Source organism: Urocitellus parryii, chromosome 1 (genome assembly GCF_045843805.1).
Source record: "Urocitellus parryii isolate mUroPar1 chromosome 1, mUroPar1.hap1, whole genome shotgun sequence".
Taxonomy (NCBI): Eukaryota; Metazoa; Chordata; class Mammalia; order Rodentia; family Sciuridae; genus Urocitellus; species Urocitellus parryii.
In genome coordinates, this window is record NC_135531.1 from 93,552,085 (window position 1) to 93,568,313 (window position 16,229).

Consider the following 16,229-nt stretch of genomic DNA (forward strand, 5'->3'; position numbering starts at 1 on the left):
AAAGACAAATAAAAAGGACAGAAAAAGATACATCAAGAAAATGCTAACAGAAAGTTTTTAGCTATAGTAATATCAGACAAAACAGATTTTAAGGCAAAAAAATGACTTCTTAGGAGCCAGGCAGTGGTACACACCCAGCTACCAAGCAGGCTGAGGAAGGATTGAAAATTCCAGTTCAGTCTGGGAGACTGTGTCTCAAAATAAAAATTTTAAAGGGGAAAGGTGAATAACTCAATGGCAAAGCACTTCCCTAGTGTGTGTGAGGTTCTGGGTTCAATCCTTAGGCAGTGGGCAGTGGAGGGGATGGCCTGGGGAACCCACACAAGGACTTATAGCAGTCAAGATGATTATAACTTTATGATATAAGGAACAATAGGGTACAGCTAGGAGGTTATCAGAATCACAAATCTGTGTAACATTTAATAATCTTAGATAAAAATAAAGCAAAATTCAGAAAGGAACAGAAATATATAATCATAGAGATTTTATTACTAATCTCTGAGAAAAGAAAATGAAAGCTGGGCATGGTGGCACACACCTATATCCCAAAGACTCAACAGGCCTGCCTCAGCAACTTAGTGAGACCCTGTCTCAAAATAGAATAAAATCAAATGAAAAGGACTGGAGATTTAGCTCTGTGGTAAAGTGTTCTGGAATTTGATCCCCAGTACCAGAGAAAGATAGAAAGGAAGGAAGGAAAGAGACAGAGGGAGGAAACAATAAGATGAGGCTGATCACAAATTAGTAAGACAACAGGAGACATGGACACCTTACATACAAACTTGAATTCCCACACCCAGATATATAAAGCAAAAGAAAAATTATTTGTGTCCATTATCCAACAAATAAAAAGCACTAATTTTTGGAATGGAGTGTAGCTCAGTGGTAGAGCACATGCCTAGCACATGTGAGGTCCTGCATTCTCTCCCCAGCATGGCAAAACAAGCTGATAAGGAAACAAACAAGCAAACAAACAAATCCCTAAATTCTTCAAAAGCACTTATAGGACATTTACAAAAACTAAACACAACTGGCAAGCAAAATAGGAAGTTTCAACTAACACCAAAGGACTACTATCATAGATATCATCATCTTGGCACACAATGATTAATATACAAATAAATACAGGAAAGGGGAACAGTGGGTCTGGGAAACTAAAACCACACAGATTCAATAATTCATAGATTTTAAAATAACTATTTAAATTACAGAACATTTAACTATGCTGTGCATTCAACTTGAAAAGTTAGAAAAACACCAGAAGAGTAAAAGTACATAGAAGAAAATAATAAAGTTAATTAAGTTAATTGCAGAAGTAAGGACAGAAAACAAAGGAAGAAAAAAGGCTAAATAAAACCAAAGACTGGGGGTTGGGATTTAGTTCAGTGGTAGAGAGCTTGCCTAAAGTGTAAAGCCTTGGATTTGGTACTCAGCAACAAAAAATAAAACAAAACACCCAAAAGATTAAAAGCAACATGGGTTAAGTAAAAAATAACAGAAACAGACAAAACTTATAAGAAGTATAATAAAGGAGAATATAATAGTAAAGGCAGCATGGACCAAAAAAAGACAAAAACAAAAACCTACAGGAATACTACTAACAAATTTTTGCCAGTAAAATTTTAACATAAACAATTTTATAGGGGAAAATTGACTCAGTAAGACATAAACAATCCAAAGAGACTTATAATATTAATGAAATTAATATTATGATTAAATTTTAAACCTATAAAAATGTCCAAACTCAGACAGTCTTTGTTTAGTCAGTCTTAATAGGTGAGTTTTATCAAGACTTTAAGGAGCTTACAACCCTATCTTATACATAATGTTCCAGACACTAGGAGGAGGATGGGCACATTATAAACTCCTTTGTGATATCACTATGACCTTGATACAAAAATTCAAGAATAGTATGACAACTCACAAGGTCTATAACATTTATAATCAGAGATATAAAAATTATAAGTAAAAAGATTAGTCAAATATGGAGTGCAACCAAACTTTGCACTCATCCTCACAGAATGGGATACAAATTCCTAACTGGCACAAAGCCACCATGTTGGCTAATGCTGGTTTATATTATCTAATTATATTATCTGAAAAATTCTGGTTCTTTGCTTTATTTATTACACAAGAACAATCTCTGTTTGCTTAATGTTGAAGATCTATTCTCAAATTGACCATTCTATACTCCCTTTTTAAATTTTTAAAAGAGTTTACAAATGTCACACTTAAAAAACATGCAAAATGTCAGAGAGTACAAACAACAATTTTTGAATTAACAACTTACTAATCAGTATAAAAAACAAAAATTTATCCAGGCATGGTGACACACACCTGTAATCTCAGCTAAGGAGACGAGGTGAATATCTCAAATTCAAGGCCGTTCTGGGCAACTCAGGAAGACCCTGACTCGAAATAAAATAAAAAGGGCTAGCCGGGAATGGAGCTATGGTACTATACTTGCTTAGCATATGCAAGGTCCAGGGTTCAATCCCTAGTACTACACACACAGAAACATTACCAACAAATTTGAAAACCATTGTGTACCATTTGCCAGTCAGATTCCTTCCCTCTTCATAACAGAAACTGCAGTCTGAATGTTGTGTTTCCCTATTACTTGTTCATGTATGTATGTATGTATAATCAATACACTGTATGTATGTATAATCAACAGATTGCCCAATAACAACATTATCTTACTTATTCTCTTTAAAAAATCTAGCAAACTAGCTGGACACGGTGGCGCACACCTGTAATACCAGCGGGTTGGGAGGTTGAAGCAGGAGGATTGAGAGTTCAAAGCCAGTCTCAGCAATGGCAAGGCACTGAGAAACTCAGTGAGACCCCATCTCTAAATAAAATACAAAATAGGGCTGGGGATGTGGCTCAGTGGTCGAGTGCCCCCGAGTTCAATACCTAGTACCAAACCAAACAAAAAAACTAGCAAACTAAATGCAACAAAACATTAAAGATAATGACACATCACAGCCAAAGAGAAAATTAGAAAGGATCAGGATACAAAGCAATACAAATAAAGAAACCCTGTACTGTAATCCCAGCAGCAGAAGCAGGAGGATCGCAAGGTCAAAGCCAGCCTCAGCAAAAGTGAGGCACAAAGCAAATCAATGAGACCCTGTCTCTAAATGAAATACAAAATAAGGCTGGTAATATGGCTCAGTGGTCAAGTGTCCATTAGTTCAATCCCTTGTACCCTCCCCTCAAAAAAACAAAAGGAACCCTATATATATGATAGAGAAACCATTAAAATTCACTGGGGAAAAGACAGAATACTCGCTACAGAATACTCCTGATTACAGGACGCCTGATAGCCACATCATAAAAACTAAAATCTTTACCTCTCAGCATACAAAAAAAATTTTTATAAACAGGTGAAAACAATACCTTTATTTATTTTATTTTTATATGGTGCTGAGTATCAAACCCAGTGCCTCATACTTGCAAGGCAAGCGCTCTACCACTGAGCTTCAACCACAGCACCACAAAGGTTTATTTAGAATAAAAATGTGTCAAAAGTTTATACTCTTGGAAGTTACTTTAGGTTAATTTCTTTATACCTCAGGGTAAGGAAGGATTTCTAAAAACACAAAAAATATAAACTTTTAAGAAAATATTGGTATTTATTTATAAAATACTTATAAGATATATATATAAATATATAAAATATTAGTATTTATTTATAAAATAAGTTACTTTATATGACAAAAGGCAACATAAACAGTAATTTGGATTTTCAGTTTGTTAATTTATTTTGCCTTCTTCCCCACTGCTGGGGACAAAACCCAGGGCCTTACGCATGTTAGAAAAGTGTTCTACCACTGAGCTACATCCCCAACTCAATACTTAAATGACTAGCCTATAATGGAAAAAGAGGCTGGAAGAGAGAACAAGAATTCTATGATTTGTATGTATACTGTGATTCCAATTATGCAGGAAATAATACACAATGTTTGCAGCAGACATTGAAGAGTAAATTCAAAAAAACAATGGGATACCACATCAAATCCATCAGATCTGCAGAAACAACAAACTCTAATAATACCAAGGGTTGAGCAGGATGTCAGGAAACGGAACCTCTTAAATACAGTAAAAGTTTATTCCCATCAGCAAGCACTTGGAAAACAATTTGGCATTATGTACTTGTGTTGAAAATGTGCACAGATTATTACCTAGCAATTCTATTTGTAGGCACATACCCTAGAGAAATGCTTGCACATGTGCCCAAGGAATCATGCACAAGGATATTTACTAAAACACTGAGTGTTAAGCCAAAAACTGGCCACAATCTAAATGTCCATTAATAAAGAAATACATCAGGCCTATTAAAACAATGGGATGCACATAAAAGCTGTACTCAGAGCTACTGTTAATGAAATGGAAAGCTACTAAAACAAATTTTTTTTTGTAACATACACATAGATGAGGAGAGCTGAATACTTAAATGACTAGCCTATAATGGAAAAAGAGGCTGACATGAAACACTCCAAATTTGTAACAGCGGTTACCTCTGGGAGAGAAGAAAATAGAATTAGAGGGCTGGGGTTGTGGCTCAGTAATAGAGCACTTGCCTAGCATGTGTGAGGCACTGGATTCGATTCTCAGCACCACATACCAATAAATAAATAAATAAAATTTTAAAAAAAGAAAATAGAATTAGAAAAAATTATGGAAGTATTTTCAATTATATCATTTATTTCTCTAAAAAATCTGAAGTACATACAGCAAATTTTAGTTCACTGAATCTGTGTGGTAAGTGTAAGATTTCCTGAACTCTTCTTCATGTACTAAATATTTCATATTTTTGAAATAATATGAAAAAAAATTTATGTACTCTTATTGCTGAGAAGGCTTTTACTAAATGTCATTAAAAATAGAAACCATGGGGGCTGGGGTTGTGGCTCAGTGGTAGAGTGCTCGCCTAGCATCAGATCTGCAGAAACTACAAAGGCCCTGGGTTCGATCCTAAGCACCACATAAAAATAAATAAAATAAAGGTATTGTGTCCAACTACAACTAAAAAAATAAATATTAAAAAATAGAAACCATGAAATAATAAATTATCAATTTCTTTAAATAAACCCTTTTAATGTCCAAAGGAAAAGGTATCATAAGTTTGAACACAAATTTGGAAAAAATATTTGCAATGCAGAAGGTTAACCCCTAAAATATACAGCTTTATTGTTTTCAACAATGCTCAAAAGCAAATTGCTCCATAAACTACGAATATCAACTTGGTCTCTGGTCTCGAGCCATCAGTGGGCTGTATATGAACTACATCAGCATCACAGCCTAGTGAATAGGAGCATCTGGTATCTGGGAACTTCCAGTGGAAATTTCCTCTAGCCAAGACCACCCAGACACATGTAACCCTATTCAAGCTCTGCCCCAGGTCCCACACACCTGAGATGTGTGAACTGCTCTAGTTGCACAGCCCCTCAGAGATGGGTGTGACGTGCTAAAATGCCAATCAATCTGCTGACTGCAAGACACCATGAAATAAAACTCTACCCCTGAAACCTTATCCCTGCCTTTGATGTACTCCCTTAAATAAACCAGGGAGCCATTTTTTTATTGTCCAGCTCCAGCTCCTGTGTGGGCTAGATCTATCAGGGGCTCTACTTTAAAACTATCTTTCTGACTCTGAGTCTTTTGTCCTTCACTAATTATTTCTGAGTCATTTTCTCCAGTGGCTTATACCCTCCTGGGCAGAAAAAAGGACTCCCTGGTGAGGCACTGGCAGCCTCCCCATAGTCTTCTTTGAAGGAACAGTTTCTGAGACTCTTGTTTGACATTTGTTCTGATCTAGGAGGGCTCCTCTCAACTGGCTTATGCCCTAGTTCCCTCCTGCACACCAGCCACCATATAGTCAATGCTGAAGATAAATCCATGAATTCCTCTCAGTTGCCTTTCACCAAAATTCCACTATTCTTTTTTTTATTATTTTTTAGTTGTAGTTGGACACAATACTTTTATTTCACTTATTTATTTTTATATGTGGTGTTGAGGATCAAACCCAGGGTCTCACACGTGTGAAGTGAGCGCTCTACCTCGGAGCCACAACCCCAGACCATAATTCCACTATTCTTGAAAGTATCCTTATATTTGAACTTCTGCATGTTTTTTTAATAGGATTGTTAGTGTGTTTATTCTCTATTTTAGAAAAAAAATATATTATTATTAATATATATTATTAATGCTGTTTGTGATAAAATTTATATTTTATTGTTAATGCTACATATATTATTAATGCTATGTTTATGATATAACTTGCAATCATTTTTCCAGTTTATTACTTGTTGAGATCATTTTCAGTAAATTCTCATTTTAGATATTTCAGATTTCAAAAGGAGTATTTTTTCCAGCCCAAATGCATTCTAGAGCTGGCTTGAGTAAAGAATTTGGGGGAAATTTTTCTCCCTGGCATTCAAAGCTAAGTTGCCTTAATAACTTCTTTTGTGTGGATTTTCATGTTTGTAATACAGTCTCTTTTTTCCTTTTTCTTTCTTTCTTTGGTACCAGGGATTGAACTCAAGGGTACTGACCACTGAGCAATATCCCCAGCTCTATTCTGTATTTTATTTAGAGACAGGGTCTCACTGAGTTTCTTAGTGCCTCACAGTTGCTGAGGCTGGTTTTGAACTCACAATTCTCCTGTCTCAGCCTTCCAAGCAGCTGGGATTACAGACATGCACCACTGCTCCCAGCTGTTATACATTCTCTCACTCATAATCCCTGAACTTTGTTTCCCGTCCCCTGTTTTTTTTTTTTTTTTCGCAATACCGAGGATTGAACCCAGGGTTGCACCCCAAGTTTTGAAGCATGCTGAAACCCAAAGTTCTGGACCACTAGATAATGGCAAATGTCCCCAGGACACTTGTCAGTTTCCGTGTTCTTTATCTCTTAGAATTTGAGCTTTATTTGGCATTAGTATTTCTTTCACCCTCTTCCAGGGATACATAAAGAACATGATGTTATTGCTGGGTGTGGTAGCACATGACTACATGAAAAATAGATATATATTATTATTATTAATATATATTATTAATGCTGTTTGTGATAAAATTTATATTTTATCACAACTGAGGAGATATGAGGCAGGAGAATCACAAGTTTGAGACCAGTAAGAGTACCTTAGCAAGACCCGTCTCAAAAGATAGAAAGGGCTGGGGATGGGGCTTAAGTTGTGGCTCAGCTGTAGAGCTCTCACCTGGCACATGCCAGGCCTTGGGTTCAATCCTCAGCACTACATAAAAATAAAATAAAGGTATTCTATCCAACTAAAACTAAAACAAAATATATTTTAAAAGGGGGGGGGCTGGGATGTAGGTCAGTGGTAGAGCACCCATGGTTTCAATCCCCCATACAAAAAAAAAAAAAAGAATATGAGGTTATTAATTTCCCCTGCACCTAAACAAAGCAATGGCCCTACAGCTACCTGTCTGCGGAGCATTTAAGGAAATGTTTAAATATTTAATCCAGCATTTTCAGGTATTTGACTTTTTTCCCCATGGTATCAGGGATTGAATCCTGGGGTATTCTACCACTAAACTACATACCCAGACATTTTTACTTTTTAATCTTGAGACAGGGTCTTGCTAACTTGCCCAGGCTAGTCTCAAACTTGGAATCTTCTTGCCTCCGCCTCCAATTAGCTGGGATTATAGGAGTATATCACTACACCGGGCTTCAGGTGTTTTGATCCAAGAATTTTTCTTAGGATATGGAAACAGCCATTGTTAGATATAGAAGCCTTCAACTTTTGTTTCGCTTCGTTTTGTTTCTTACTGTTAAGTTTTAATTATAAAAATAGTACTCACTGAAAGAAAAATCGAACAAAAATCAGTTATAGAAATAAAAGCCTGTCTGCTCTTGGTTTATGCCTTGCTACTACCGATTATTGGTAATTTCAATTTTTGTGTTAAATAAAAAATAAATAAATAAAATGATCTATTTATTTTTTATTGTTGGTTGTTCAAAACATTACATAGTTCTTGATATATCATATTTCACACTTTGATTCAAGTGGGTTATGAACTCCCATTTTTACCCTGTATACATATTGCAGAATCACATCAGTTACACTTCCATTGATTTACATTTTGCCATAGTAGTGTCTGTTGTATTCTGCTGCCTTTCCTAGGAGGACATACAATCAATCAACAAGTACATGAAAAAATGCTCACCATCGATAGCAGTCAGAGAAATGCAAATCAAAACCACCCTAAGATACCATCTCACTCCAGTAAGATTGGCAGCCATTATGAAGTCAAACAACAACAAGTGCTGGCGAGGATGTGGGGAAAAGGGTACACTTGTTCATTGTTGGTGGGACTGAAAATTGGTGCAGCCAATTTGGAAAGCAGTATGGAGATTTCTTGGAAAGCTGGGAATGGAACCACCATTTGACCCAGCTATTCCCCTTCTCGGTCTATTCCCTAAAGACCTAAAAAGAGCATGCTACAGGGACACTGCTACATCGATGTTCATAGCAGCACAATTCACAATAGCAAGACTGTGGAACCAACCTAGATGCCCTTCAATAGACGAATGGATAAAAAAAATGTGGCATTTATACACAATGGAGTATTACTCTGCATTAAAAAATGACAAAATCATAGAATTTGGAGGGAAATGGATGGCATTAGAGCAGATTATGCTAGGTGAAGCTAGCCAATCCCTAAAAAACAATAAGGAGAGTAACTAAGAACAGAGTAGGGACGAAGAGCATGAGAAGATGATTAACATTAAACAGGGATGAGAGGTGGGAGGGAAAGGGAGAGAGAAGGGAAATTGCATGGAAATGGAAGGAGACCCTCAGGGTTATACAAAATTACATACAAGAGGAAGTGAGGGGAAAGGGAAAAATAATACAAGGGGGAGGAATGAATTACAGTAGAGGGGGTAGAGAGAGAAGAGGGGAGGGGAGGGGAGGAGAGGGGGGATAGATCCTTTTTTTTTAAAATAATGGAAAACTGACTATACGAGTATACATTTTTGTTTGTTTGTTTGTTTATGTGGTACCAAGGATTGAACTCAGTGCCTCACACATGCTAGGCAAGTGCTCTACCACTGAGCCACAACCCCAGCCCCTGTGTTAGATCATTTATGCTCTAAAAAGCCACATGAAACTTATCCTCTGGAGCTATGGATATCATGGACTTAGGTACCAATTCCAATTTATTGGGGAAATAGATGAAAGAACTGGTATACAACAGAGAAGCTGACATGTTACAGTCAGTACATATGTCCAAACAACAAATGCTAATAAAGTTGAAGATAAAGATAAGAACTTGTGGGTTGGGACTATGCAGGGAAGAAATTAGAAAGAGGCAGTCAACAATAAAAAAGTCTGAAGGCAGTCACAAAGAGGATGTGGAGGAGGCAGGAGCACATCACAGAGAGGAATTCAAAAGAAATGCTGAAAGGACAAGTTCATTAAGCAAAGTGGTGCCTCCCTCTCCAGAATGAAGTCTTGATTTCTGTAGTACTCAGGGCAGCTGGTCAGGCTTAGAGCTCATTTTCCATTCGTCATTAATTGCCATCTTAAAAAAGTAATCAGACTTTAAATGCAGTTTAAGAGCTACAGTTACTCAAACTGCCTGAGCATATCTTGGTTATTATGTTAATCAGTTTATCAGATACAAAAGATTTGGGCACCTCCCCTGTCACTGCAGGACTGTGGGAAAATTAGCAACTGGAGACAAGAGTCAGATAAATCCTAGGAGGTCACATTTAAACTTTCATTTAAATGCTGGCATCTCCAACATCTGACCTCATCCCAATCTCTAACCTTATATTTTCTGGGCCTTCTGCCAACAGGGTTAGCACACTCATTTCCATAGCCTTAGATTTTCAAGGATCAAGATATAGTACTGAATCTTACACTAACTATTACATCATTAATAATAAAACCAGCACTCTCTACTCAGGTTTTATTAATTATCTGAGAAGCAATTCATTTTCTAGGTATCAGTTTGTTTCCTTGTTTCTTTTTATTTGTTCATTCAATAAATATGTCCTGGGCTGGGGATGTGGCTCAAGCTCGCCTGGCCTGGGTTCGATCCTCAGCACCACATACAAACAAAGATATTGTGTCAGTGGAAAACTAAAAAAAAATAAATATTAAAATTCTCTAATAAATAAATAAATATTTCCTGAGAATCCACTCAATGCTAGGCCTCATGCTATACACTAAGGAGACAGCAAGATTAAGATAGAAAAGTGATCCTAACCCCTTCTAGTCCTGCCTAATAAAGGATATCAACAGTAAACAGGTAGCGCATGCAACTCAGGGGGTTGAGGCAGGAGGATCACAAATTCAAGGCTAGCTTCAGCAACTTAGATAAAAAAGGACTAGGGACTGGCTCAGTGATAAAGTACCCCTTGGTTCAGTCCTCCATACCAAGAAAACAAAAACAAAAAACAAAACAGACAAACAAAACAGGTAATCAGACAAATATATAATTACAAATTGAGCTGGGTGTAAGGAAGAAGGGGAATTTAAGGTCTTTAAAAGATCTTAAGAAGGATTGTAGACTTGTTTTTTGTACTGGGGATTGAACCAAGGGGTACTCTACCACTGAGCCACATCCCTACCTCTTTCTATTTTGAGACAGGTCTCCCTAAGTTGCTGAGGCTGGCCTTGAATTTGCAATCACCCCAACCTCCTGAGTCACTGGAAGTACAGGTATGTGCCACCATGCCCAGGTGAATTTTGGAAATTTTATCAATATCAATATTTGTCCAGTTGCAAGTAACAAAATAATGACACAGTGTTTTGTTTTGTTTTTTTAAGAAACAAAGACATTTAAGAAAGTCTCCAAGAGGCTGATTCCAAAATCACTACAGTAGCTAAACTTTAGCCTCCTTCTGTCTTTCCCCTCTATTATCCTCCTCAGTATATAGGCTTTTAGTCCTTGTGCTTCACACCTCATTGGTCCAAGGCAACTGCTGTGGCTCTAAGATAACTGCATTCAAGGCAGGAAGAAGAAGAGCAAGGTCTCTTTATCATCTTTCTTCTCACATAAGAGCAAAATCCTTCCTAGAAGCTTCTTGGCAAATATCTCTTTGTTTCGTTGATCAGAACTGGGTCACATGCCCATCTCTAAATCAATCCACATCAACTGAAAATGGGATTGCAGTACTTGGTTTAGAGTATTCATGGTTCATTCGATAGCATCGGGGGAGAGAACCCAGCCCTGAATAGATTGCTGTGCTCACATCAAGGTTTTTTAAAGTAGAAGAAAAATGTGGAATGGTTTGTAGGTAAAAATAGTGGAAATAAAAATCTACAGGTTTTGTTCACCAACTTAATGAGAGTGAAAGAAGAATGAAGACTCAAATATCATTCAAAAGTTTCAAACATGGGTAACAACAATAATCACAGTGCCAAGAATAGATAAAAAGAGAATGTGGGAGGAAAACTAGTTTATAAGAAAGACAATAATGAATTTCACTTTCTCCTCAAGTTTGAGGTACAATTAGACAGTATGAAAGAAATGTAGGATGAGACCTCTGAAGAAAGGCTGGACTTAAACGTGAACACTGGAGTCATTCACAATGAGGTAGGATTTAAAACCACAAGAATAGACAGGACCATTAAGAGGAAAAAATGAAAAGAGAATAACAAAGCTGCAAGAATCTTGTTGAGTAGTTACAATCACAAAACAGTAAGAGGATGATGTTATCATAAAAAGAAAAGGAGAGGAGGGATGGGGCTGTAGCTCAGTGGCAGAGTGCTTATCTAGCATGCATGAGGCACTGGGTTCGATCCTTGACACCACATAAAAACAAAACAAAATAATAATAAAATAAAGGCATTCTGTCTATCTTAAACCAAAAAAAAAAAAAAAAAGAAAAGAAAAAGAAATGAAAAGGAGGGGAAGTAATTAATTACTGTCATCCCAAAGCCAGGGATTATAATACCATGGCAGCCAAGAAGTACAGTTTCCAAGGGGAAGTAGTGGCCAACATGTTGACTGCTACATAGATGTCAATGATACTGAAGTGCTCTTGAAAATTTTCAGAGATGTAGGGGCAGAAACCAGATTGTAGGAATAGTGGATTTGAGCACATTAACATAATGCACATGTGTACTCATTTGTATTTCTTTTTGTTTACTCTTTCAAGAAGTTTAGAAATAATGGGAAGAAATGAATAACTAGAACAAATTTTAAAAAATAATAATTGCTGGATAAAGAAAATGTGGTTTTTATACACGATTATTCTTTCTTTTTTTGGTACCAGGAATTGAACTCAAGGGTACTTAATGCTGAGCAAAATCCCCAGCCCTTTATTTTAATATTTTACTAGAGGCAGGGTCTTGAAGAGTTGCTTAGAGCCTCACTAAGTTGCTGAGACTAGGTTTGAATGTGTGATTCTCCTGCCTCAGCCTCCCAAGTTGCTGGGACTACAGGCATGCACCACCATGCCTAGCTATAAACATAATTTTAATATACATTTTTCTTTATGTAGCTATAAAGAAAAAAAGAAATAATGTCATTTTCATTAAAATGGATGGAACTAGAGACCATCATTTTAAGTGAACTAAGTCAAACTCAGAAGGTCAAAGGTCATGTGTTTTCTCTGATATGCAGAAGCTAGAGAGGAAAAAAGAAAAGAAATGTGGGAGTGGATCTCATTAAAATCAAAGTGAAATCTATAAAGGAAAGAGTCCAAGGTATGGGAAGTGTGGAGGCAGGGGGGAAGTGGTGGGGCGTGATATTGACTAAATGATATTGTTATATTGTGTGAATGTGCAAATATGTAACAACAAATCCCATCATATGTACAAATATAATGTACCAATAAAAAATGTGGTAAAAAATAAAAAAATAATAATAATAATAATTGCTATTAAATAAATAAATAAATAAATAAATAGAAGGAAAATATAGGTTGGCAGGTAGGATAAGTTGGTGGTAGGACAGGGTCAGTGAGTAGGTAACCCGAGTTACCTGGATGGAGCTAAGACAGAGAGAGTGAAGAACACAAATAGTGATGGAAAAAAGAGGAAGACATTTAAAATCTGGAGGTCACAATAAGAACAACAAGCATGTTTAACAGGAGATATGAACATCTAAAGAGATAATGGGGGTGGCCAGAGAATATGAGATGCTGAGGAAAATAGAAAATTAACTTCAAGGTATCATATAGATGACGACAGAAGTAAAAATAAAGGTTCAGTAGTATTGAGAATGTTGGTCCCCAGCAAGCCCACAAAAGTCATCAGTGAAGATAGTATGAAAAGATGCAGATGAGCAATGAAATTCATTGAAGGCTGCAAAAAAAAAAAAAAAAAAAAAAAAAACCTAAAAATTGAAGGCTAACAGATGAACATGGGACATGGTGATACAACAGTGACCAAATGGTTACAAATTACTTGGTAAAGTTCAGTAACAAGAGTGCAACTAAGGAACTAGGAACTAGAGAAGCAACAAAGCATGGGCTTAGTTCTCCTTGGACCTTTATTTAATTTATTTATATGCAATGTTAAGAATCAAACCCAGTGCCTCACACATGCTAGGCAAATGCTCTATCACTGAGCTACAACCCCAGCCCCAAGATGCATTTTTTTTTTTTTTTTGGTACCAAGGGATGTATATAACCCAAAATCTGCCAAGAAGGTACTAAGGAAGATACCAAGGAGACATTAAAACAGAACACTTCCTCAGAGAGCCATGATTACAGAACATAATCTGTCTATGACTATGGCACACGTACATCCCACATTCTTTTTTATACTGGGCTTAGTTCCATGACATGCAGCACACTGCTGACGTTCAAATAAAAGCATTATAAACATGAACAATCATAAAGTCATGTAATTTCATAATAATTCACACATGGCAGATGTGAATGTGGATTATTAAAGATGGATGTATCCCACCAAAAGTGTTGAGAGCCACAGCCGAAGGGGACCGAGCAAACTTCCAGCTGCCAGCTGATGATTGGCTCACAGCGGCCCCAGCAACTTCTAGCTGCCAACTGATTGGCTCCTCTGCGGTGATGCTCATTGGGCTGTTTTCTCGCCCTTTCAGACCATGGAGCTGCTCATTGGGGGACTTTTTTTGGCTCCGCCCTCGCGACCCAGCCAATCGGCCTCAAGAGCAGGAGGAGTGGGGGAGGTTGAGAGGCTTGTGGGAAGCCGGTGGTGGCAGTTGGGCTCTGAAGGTTTTCCTGAGGAGCTATTTTGTTTGGAGTGTGTGGTTCTAAAAATAAAGTTCGTTTCTTTTGACAAGTGGCTCTTGAATTGTGCCCAGCCAGACTGCGGCAAAAAGTGGCTAACACAGGGATATGAGAATGGCAAAGCCAGCACTACCTGGAACAGGTACACTAGTTTCTTGATAGTTAACTTTTGACAATTAAATGGTAAATGAAATATACAGGGAGATAAGAGGAAAGCAAAAGCAGACAGACAGTTGGCTGAGAAGTAAAATCAAAACCATATTACAGAGAGGTACATGGCTTCTGCGTTCACAAGACCTTTCTGATATTTCCCTTATACAGAAACACAAATGACTTGTCTGTGTCTCCAGAGACTCCTAGTAGTTTGGATTGCAGACATAGACACAGGTACCATCATGATATAAAATCAGGTCACCAGAAAAGTGAATGAAAATAATTTACTTGAAGAAGGAAAAAGAAGGTTTGGAGAAGAAAGATAGAGAAGGAAAACTGATGAAAAGATGAATCTGCTAAAAGCATCAGCACACTTATCCCTGTATAACCTAACTGCCTTACACTGGGCAATAAATAGCAGAAAATGAGTATGTGTATGCTGGGCATGTGGTGCACACCTGTAATCCTAGCAATGCAGGAGGCTGAGGCAGGAGGATCACAAATTCAAGGCAGCCTTAGCAACTTAATGAGACTCTGTCTCAAAATAAAAACAAAAAAGGGCTGGGGATATAGCTAGTGCTAAAGTGCTACTGGATTCAACCCCCGGTATTAAAAAAAGAAAAGTATGTGTAATTGCATGTAGTACTTAAATAAAGGAAGAAATTTTATTTCAGTGGCCATGTCAATTACATTTCTGTCATCTCCCTCTTCTTGATCTCAGAATAATTGCTTATGTTTAACATCAGGGAAGAGGACTTTTCAACTACAGAAAAGCATATGAAAGTTTTATTAAGCAATTAACCCAGGTAGGCAGATAAACATTATCACAAAGCAGCAAGATTAGTACCAAGAGAGGTAGAAGAACATAACTCTGTAACAAAAAGAGAAAATGAGAAGAATAAAGGTTTGTATTATAGAAAGAAATGAAATAAGAATTTCCTTATGGGAAATCTTATTGTATAAAAGGACATGCCATGATAAGGTGATGATGATGTTGATACTACCTTATTATGAACAGGTGCATTATAATCATTTCATAAGACTTACTGTATATTATGTTAGTTGATATTTGACTTTATGAAATGAAGCCAGTGCAGTAGCGTATGCCTATAATCCCAGCTACTCTGGAAGATTAGGTAGGAAGATTTCAAGTTTGAGGCCAGGCTGGGTATCTTTGTGAGATTCTGATTCAAAATAAAATAAACAGGTCTGGAGATGCAACTCAATAGTAGAACACTTGCTTAGCATGCACAAGGTCCTGGTTTCAATCCCTAGTACTTGCGGGGATGGGAGGAGAAAACAAAATTCAGGAGTGGGAGGAGAAAACAAAATTCTCAAAATATGTGAGATACCTATTAATGTTCCCAGTTAACGAAAAAAAGAGGTAAGGTAAGGCAAGGCTTAAAAAGGTTGTCTGTGGGCACACCCTGATTCCACGGTGCTCACTATCATTTGAAGGCCCTTTGACAAAAAGCAATTTTATCTGGCCATTATGTGTGCACATGTGTGACATGTGTATACACTTGTACACTAGGAACAGTTAGGGAGGTACAGAGTCAATATATAGAACATCAAGAATAAATAATGAATATCAGATTATAGCACTAAAACTTGCCTCTCTGCATAGAAACATTCTTACCTTGCATCAAGTTCCTCTTTGCATAAAACACTGACATTTTCATGGTGTTTGGGAGTCTGTTGTTGGCTTCCAAAAGCTCTGGCGCCATACCATGCTGTCACTGTAACAGCTCTCCAGTGAGCTATCAAAAACCCAGCTAGAACATTTTCAATACAGCAGTTTGCTTGCCACCAAAACACTAAATTGCAATCTTTTATATTTATCTCTATTTAAATTTTAGTGATGCTGC

The 16,229-nt window shown here is 37.1% G+C and overlaps 1 protein-coding gene and 1 long non-coding RNA gene across 4 annotated transcripts in view; one reads left to right on the top strand and one right to left on the bottom strand.

Annotated features, from left to right (window-relative positions):
• Positions 1-16,229, bottom strand: part of Sil1 (SIL1 nucleotide exchange factor) — a 253,723-nt gene that overhangs the window by 48,748 nt on the left and 188,746 nt on the right. The gene's annotated exons all lie outside the window — the stretch shown is intronic.
• LOC113191506 (uncharacterized) overlaps positions 1-16,229 on the top strand; it is a 283,383-nt gene that overhangs the window by 14,263 nt on the left and 252,891 nt on the right. The window lies entirely within an intron of this gene.